The sequence below is a fragment of the Marmota marmota genome, unplaced genomic scaffold, assembly GCF_001458135.2.
Source record: "Marmota marmota marmota unplaced genomic scaffold, marMar, whole genome shotgun sequence".
Taxonomy (NCBI): Eukaryota; Metazoa; Chordata; class Mammalia; order Rodentia; family Sciuridae; genus Marmota; species Marmota marmota.
This window is the reverse complement of record NW_026000137.1, coordinates 3,684,221-3,692,339: the sequence shown is the minus strand read 5'-3', so window position 1 is coordinate 3,692,339 and position 8,119 is coordinate 3,684,221.

The following is an 8,119-nucleotide window of genomic DNA, read 5'->3' as shown; positions in this document are numbered from 1 at the left end:
AAGATGATTTGACTCAAATCCATAACAGCTGATATCCAGAACTCCAGCTTGGCCATTCTTACATCTGCGACAGTGATTAACCAGTGATGCAATTTTTCCCAAGGAGCCATCAATTGGCTTGGTGTCGTGGCATTTCTGTATCCTCCTCCCTTCTGCTAGTGATGGTCTAAAATTAGGGGGCCAATGGCTATATGCTGGACCGGTAGTCAGTGACGGGTATGATCCAATTGCAGTGGTATCAACCTAACACAGGAGGCTGATGCCTAAAGGTCAGTTTTCCGATGACGGGTAAGAACCATATGTTGAATTGGACAACCTACCAGGCACGGTCCTTAAGCCACATTGCTTGTTGTTTAATTAATCAGAAGGGGGGAGATGCTGGGAGCCATTAGCCAAGTAGGTATGACAATTTCCTTGCCAGCGTACCCCATGTTGCTTAGTGGAAGGACTCGTGGAAATAGGACATTTTGCAGTGACATTGCATGTAGGTGACCTTGCTCAAGGACCAGGGTGGATCCGGGTTTAGGGCGTTCCCAGTTTAGGTTCCAGGTTTAAGGTTTAAGATTATTCCTGCTGGGAATAGGGCGTATCCTGCTGCCTGAGTTCCCCTTGAGTTCTCACGGGATTCAGACAGTATTTTTTGGGAGACAGAAGCCCAGTGGGTGTGGATTTGGGCAGAGAATGTGGATTTCCCCAGACCGTGATTGTAGACGGCTGGTGTGAGTTCGGGAATAAAGAGTTGCTGTTTGAATCTACAAGCTGTGTGGTGGCTCGTGATTGTGTGCCCAGCCAGACTGCGGCATATCTTGATCCAGAATACTGGGTTCTAATTCTAGTAATGTTTGACATGGGGAAATTACTAACAGCACAGTGGATTACTTAAGAGTGTGAAATGTGGAGGTATCCTTGCTTAACTTGTGTCTTGACCTTTAATTTTGTATCCTATGCATGTAACTTTATCTCTACAATCCCCATTTGCCTCATCTATGAACTGGAGACAATGCCACATGAAGTCGATCTTAGGAGTAAAGGAAATAATAGCTGTAACATACTGAGCAGAGCATTGGACTTGGAATATAATAAACTCTCAATAAATTCCATTCATCTTTTCCACACTGGTTCCTCAGATACAAAATCAAAAATTTTACTACACCAGAAATATTAAATAAAATAGCAAAGATACCATAAATTTCACACCTTTATCACACATTTCCACGTAATTACAACACAATACAGAATCCTGTGGAGCCAGCCTTCATTTTAGAAGCCTTCTGAACACAATCCTTCAAATAGTCACTAGTAATTGATCAAATTGATATAGGAATTAAAATCTGCTGGTGTAGCTAGGTAATAGCTTTAAGATTACTTGTGATGCTCTTGAATAAGGCAGCAACTATACCAAATTAAATAGTCACAACATTGTAGGTATACTATTAATTATCCTAAGAATTCTTATTTGCAAATATACAAATACACACATGTACATCTACATACTGTCCATGTTGGAAAAAAGAAGCACTTTCTCTTCTTTATTGCCCCATCTCCCCAAATTCATGGTAAGAGTATTTCTAGAAACAGTGATATATTGGTGCAATAAGAAAGGAAAACGGTAAGCATTTAGCACGACTTCCATTACATATACATCTACCTCAATATCAGGGAGTATCAGATGCATGATGTCAATAACTATTTTGGGTCACAAACTATAGCCTGACAATTTTTTTTTCAGTTACCTCTGATTAAACTGCATTTGGAATAGCAGATTTAGAATGTGTTAAAAAAGTAAATTCATGTTAAAATAATAGCTCACTTAGTTTGTCATCTATCTTTGTCATTCTAATTATGAAAATCTATTGGTGAACAATAAGCACAAATTGAAAAAAATGACTGGATAGTTTTATTTAAGATACATTTGCTAAGAATTTATACACATTTAAAATCTTGAATGAAAAACCAAACAGTACTACTAGTGACTAAAATTAGTGGAAACAAACAGAATAATATGTTGTGTTTGTTCCTCTTATTGAAGTTCAATTGACCTCTATCCTCCTGATATTTGTTCACAACCATTCCGTGCACACTGCTGTCAATCACCTGATACACTGGACATGGGAACCTAGAAAGTCTAAAATTTCAAATTGAGCACACATATAACAACATATCTATTATGTTGAGCAGATAGACAGAAAACTTCATACATTCTATTATTGTCATTTGTGCTTTTAATCCCCTATTTTGGATAGAAAAAATTACAAGAATTCAAGTTCTCCATTTTCTGATTGTGGCCATTGTAATGCTAAAGAATGTTTGAGAGGCTGTGGTGACTGCTGAGTTATCTGTCCTTAGGTGCAAATTGATAACTATTTCATTCATCTGCCCAAGATTTATAGTCAGCATACAAAGCAACACGTTAACAAAGGCATTTGATAAATAATTTGTCTTGTTTTGGTTTTGTTTTAATCACATCTTAGGGAATCCTATATTTCTTAGGTGAGTATAGTTGGATTCAAAGAAATCATAGTTTTCTATAAAAATAATTAATTTGGATTTCTATTTGCCGGTCTATGCAAATACTAAAAGCATACTACGGGAAGGTATAAAACTCAAACCTGAAATGAACATGTAACTTCTTAATTGTAATGTTTTGACTTGAAGTATTAAATTGCTGATTATCAATTAAGAGTTATGTCAAGAAATAGAAAGACTGGGAAGGAAAAAATCAAGACTAATATGCCTTCTGATATACAAAACAAAATCTTTATGATTTTTTCCTAATTTTAAATGACATTTTTGATAATTTTCCAAAATTAATTGAATAAAACTGGATGATAATTAGTTGTCCACAGTTCATTAATTGTGTGGAACATAAATAATATAAACATTCAAATAGTGTTCTACAAAAATTATAATTTTATATCATTGTAATTATTTAGGAATAAATACTGTCTTCTGGAGTTTCTCAATGTATCCCAGAATTATTTATAAATAATTGAACCACATGAAATTGCCATTTAAATTTTTTTTAATCTTCAGAAATAGCAACTTCACACATATGGTTCAATTTAATGTTTGTTTTTTTTTCAGTAGAAAATACTATTGAATGAAAAACTAAATTATATTAGACTCAAGCTGAAATATTTTCTAGTTCACAAGAATTTTTTTATCATAACAAATATTTAAAGGGAAAGAATATCTTTTAAGTTTTTTAGAAAACAATTGAACAGGTAGAGTAAATTCATATGAAAATTCAGTCTAAAGTCTAGACTATGCTAAGATTGGGAAATAAATTAATTGCAAGCAAAGTGTTTTCTAAAAAATACATTTTTTAATTAAGAAAAATTGGAGGACCCATGTGTGAAATATAAACATTTACACCCAGTGGCTCCAGAGGCTAAAGCAGAGGATCTTAAGTTCAAAGCCAGCCTCAGCAACTTATAGAGCCCCTAAACAACTTAGGGAGACCCTGTTTCAAATAAAATATAAAAGAATGGGGATGTGGCTCAGTGGTTAAGCTCCCCTGGGCTCAATCTCTGGTACAAAAAAAATAAATAAATAAAACCATTTATTTCCAAATTGTCACTATCCTTCAATTATTAATGGATTCATATATTTTAATGATTTCTTAATATGTAGTATTTATATAAGGAAAAATATAAAGTATTTTTAGAGAACAAATTAATGCGTTTATTTCTCAAAAGAATGTAAAGCATTTTTAAAGTTTAAAATGTAATAAGACAATGTTATATCTGCCTTCTGAAAAGTATAACTTTTTCACCAAAATGTTTTCCCAAAGAAAATAGTTTTAAATAGATAATCTATAAGAAAGAAAAATATTTTTGATTGCCCTTCAAAGATCTTGGACAACAAAACCAAACTTTTCCTATCACAATCCATAATACCCCTTGTAGAATGACTCCTTTGAAACTTCAAAAGAGAAGGAGGAGAAAAATCAAACCCTACATTTCAGCAATTGAAAGGAAACATGCAAAGTGAGAGCTGGTGCAGAAATTTCTGTCAGCTCCAGGCACTACACACCCTCATTGGTCATAGGAAAACATTTTATCTTTGCAACTACTTGAGATAAAGAGCAAATAAAAATCTTAGAGTATTTCACAGGAGTAGCAATAAGAAGTAAGAAGTGATGACATCCTGAAGTCAGAGCCCCAGGGAAACAGTTAATAAGAGTAATTTACCTAACACTTTGGAACCTCTAGGGTCTCTAATAATTACCTCTGTGCCTTCCCTAACCTCCATTTATCCACCCTTGCCTTTCATTCTCTTTTAATTTCTGGGAGTGCTTTCCACAGTTTTGTTCCCTGACTTCTTAATTTGCCTAAAACTTGTCCCTCTATCAAATTTACATTTTTTTTAAATGTTTGCCTTACTGAGTATATAAACTCTTGAAAGAAACTATTTTGTGATGTTCAGTGAGAATGTTAAATATTAAGCTTACTTTTAGGATTCTATTTTATTACAAAATTCAGAAAAAGAAAATATCATCTTTCATTTATTTTAAAGATCTCTAAGATAATTTGCTTTTTACATTTATTCAACTACCATTGTTTAACATAGTGCCTAGAAATAGGGAAAAAACCCTCTACTTACTTACTTACTGTACTCTACTCATCTCCCTTCTATTATTATCTTTTATTTTAATTAGTGCATTATGATTAGATATAAAAGCAGGATTTATTGTGGTATAATCATACATGGACATAGTATGATTTGGTGACTTGTTTCCCAGTACTTTCCCATGCCCCTCCTTCCCCCTTCATCCTCTTTCTTTACTGTATTGGTGTCCCTTCTATTTTGAGAGATCTATTTTTTGTTAGTTTTTGTTATAGATAATTTTAGGTTTCATTTTGAGATAACTATACAATCATGGAATATAATTTGCTCCAATTCAGTCCCCAGTCATTCCCTTTTCCTCTCTCCCACTGATCTTTCTTCTATTTATTTAGAATTGTTTTTTAAATAGTGCCTTACGTATATACATAAAGGTGAAATTCACTGTGGCATATTCATATATGTACTACATATGAAAGTTTGGTCACATTCATTCCACTGTTTCTTTGTTCTTAACACAAACGCATGACTTCAAATGCATGCACCAGAAAGTATTCAGGCATCTTTCATCTTTGTATCATCAGCAAATCATTTAAGAAAAGTCAACATTTAAAATCAAGATATTACTGAAAAGCAAGGAGTTAGTAGGGCATTTTCTCCTTTGACATCATCAAAAGTTCTTCTCAGAGGTAAATTAGAATGCTTTGTTAGTACAACAGACTTGAGCTGATTGGATACCTACTTAGGCCACAAATGACCTTACTAATTGGAAGTCATTGCAAATAACTGCAGGGATTTAACATAACAAAGAGTAGACTTTTAAGTAGATCAGAAAGTACACTGAATCCTAGAAAAATGCTCAGTATTATGTAATGGTTATGTGTAGTGGCTCATAAAACCATTTACTTGCATTTTCTTTTTCTGATATGCATGCACATCTGAAGGGTGAACAGAATCAATTATTGAATTTAGAAGTTAATTAAGATTGTGCATATAAGTTCTAAAAGATGAGCTTTTTCTCCAATCTCAAAACACTTGGAAAAAGTCAGTTTGCCATCATGCTCTGAGAAATCAATGTCCAAATGAAAGGGCAAAATTTTGCTTTTCTATCTAAAGAAATCACTCAACCACATAGATATGCATACATGTGTGTATATGTGTGTGTGTGTGTGTGTGTGTACAGTCCTGAACCTTGTTTTTGACCCAGATCCATTTATAACTTCATATTTGGGGGCTCCTTTTAATTAGTTCATATAGAGCTGTTTAATTCTTTGCATTGGCTCTGTATTAGTCCACACCATAGATATAACCAATTTATGGAAACTCCTTGTACTGTGAACGTTGTTATTTTCATTGTTATGTGATTACAAATAACCCTATAATGAATATTATTCTATATAAATCAACTCAGTCATACTATTTTTTTTAATGAATACAGTTCTAAATGTAGAATTCTGAGTCAATGGTATGGCTCCTGTAATAAAATTTGACAATATGTTGGGTTGGCATTCCACCCAACCAAAAAAATATATGAAAAGACATTTCTCTGAACCTTGCCAAATTATCACATTTTTAATATCTATCAAATATTTAGGTAAAAATATTGTCAATTCATAATTTTAATTTCTGTTTTGTTTAAAATTGAATTTATCATTTTCTTTCCTGGTTTTGGTATGGGCTTTCTCTTCATGTGCATTCTTTATTTTTCTACGTATTATTAGAATTTTTAAATTTTTAAAATTAGTTCTTCTTTCATTATGAACAATTGAGCATATGGTCTGTGACTCATGGCAATTTTTTTCCCATAAAGATTTCTGCCTTTTAATTCTGCTTATTATGCTTACTTCAACTGTATTGAGATGTCATTTGTATACAACAAAATGTACTCATTTTAAGTGTATAATTTGATAAATTTTATAATGACAATATTGTTCAAGACTTTTATCATTTGTTTTTACTCAATTGTTTTTATTTTACTGAGCTTTAAGACTGTATATGTTAAGAATGCTGTGTTTTGTCAAAAACACACACACACATATTTTCATATGATCTGGCTTATTATTTTCTCACATTTTTAATGACTAAAATTTTCAGTATTGTGAAATTTGATTAATCAATGTTTTTCTTTTGTAATCTGTGCTTTTGCTGTCATAGCCAAAAAAAATAGAGTCACCAAGTTCTTGAAATTTTTCTATTATGAATCTTTTAGAATTTCTATAGCTTAAGAATTTATTTTTAGGTCTATGATCACTTTTTGGATAATATTCATGTCATTGTGAGTTAGTAAAAGACATTTACTTTTGTCCATAAGTATCAAATTGTGCCAGAGCCATATCTTGAAAAAACTATTTTTCTACCTCAAATTATCTTAGTATTTTTATTAAAAATCAATTCATTATATATGTGTGGGGCTATTTCTGGATTCTATATCCAGTTCTATTGATCTGTTCTTACATGAATAATAGATTACGTGGCTTTATAGTAAGACTAGAAATCAAATAGATTAAGTCCTCCTATTGTTTATTTTCTTTTTCAAAATTGTTCTAGCTAATCTAATGTATTTTAAAATATACATTTAAGAATTAACCTGTCAGTTTTCACAAAAATTATATCTCCAAAAACAAAGGTCGAATTTTTTCTCTGATATTTGGAAGCTAACCCACAATAAAGGGTGGGGGGAGATTAGAAGTTCAGTAGATTAGACAAAAGGGAATGAAGAGAAGGAAGGAGACATAGGAAAAGGAAAGTCGAATGAATGTGGCATAACTTTCCTATGAATATGTATGAATCCACCACAGTGAATCTCACCATCATGTACATCCACAAGAATGGGGGTCCTAATTAGAATAAGGTATATCATGTGCTTATATAATTGTATCAAAATGGACTCTGCCATGTATAACTAAAAACAACCAATAAAAAAGTAAAGATTTTAAATGAAACTATATCAAGTTTATAGATCAATCTGAGAATAATAGATATCTTAACAATATTGAGATTGCCAACCCATAGGTATATTTACTTATTTAAATAGATCTTTAATTAATCTCTTCCACATGTTGTAGTTTTCATTGATTAGGTGTCATACACAATTTGCTATATTTGTCTCCAATTGTTTTATATGTTTGATGCTATTATACTCAGTATTTTAAAATTTTCAATGTCGAGTGGTATGATTTTAAAATGGAGCTGATTCAGTCACCTTAGTATTTGTGTTTATGGGATCCCTTAGGTTAACTCTGAATATCCTCACGGAGTCTATCTTTATTCTTTCTGACATATATGAATTTTATTTCCTTTTTATGATATATAGCACTGGCTAGGACTACAAATACAATATTGAACACAAGTGGTAGGAGTATTCAGTATTCAAACATTTAAAGTAATTTAAATCTAGGCTTTTGATAAATGTTTCTTATTAAGTTGAATAGAACCATATCCCTCCACTATGACATCTGCATCATTTATTAAATTTGTATTTAATATTTCTGCACCTTTATTACTTTCCATTAATTTTACTTTTTTTGTATACAATAACCTCATTTTAGTCACT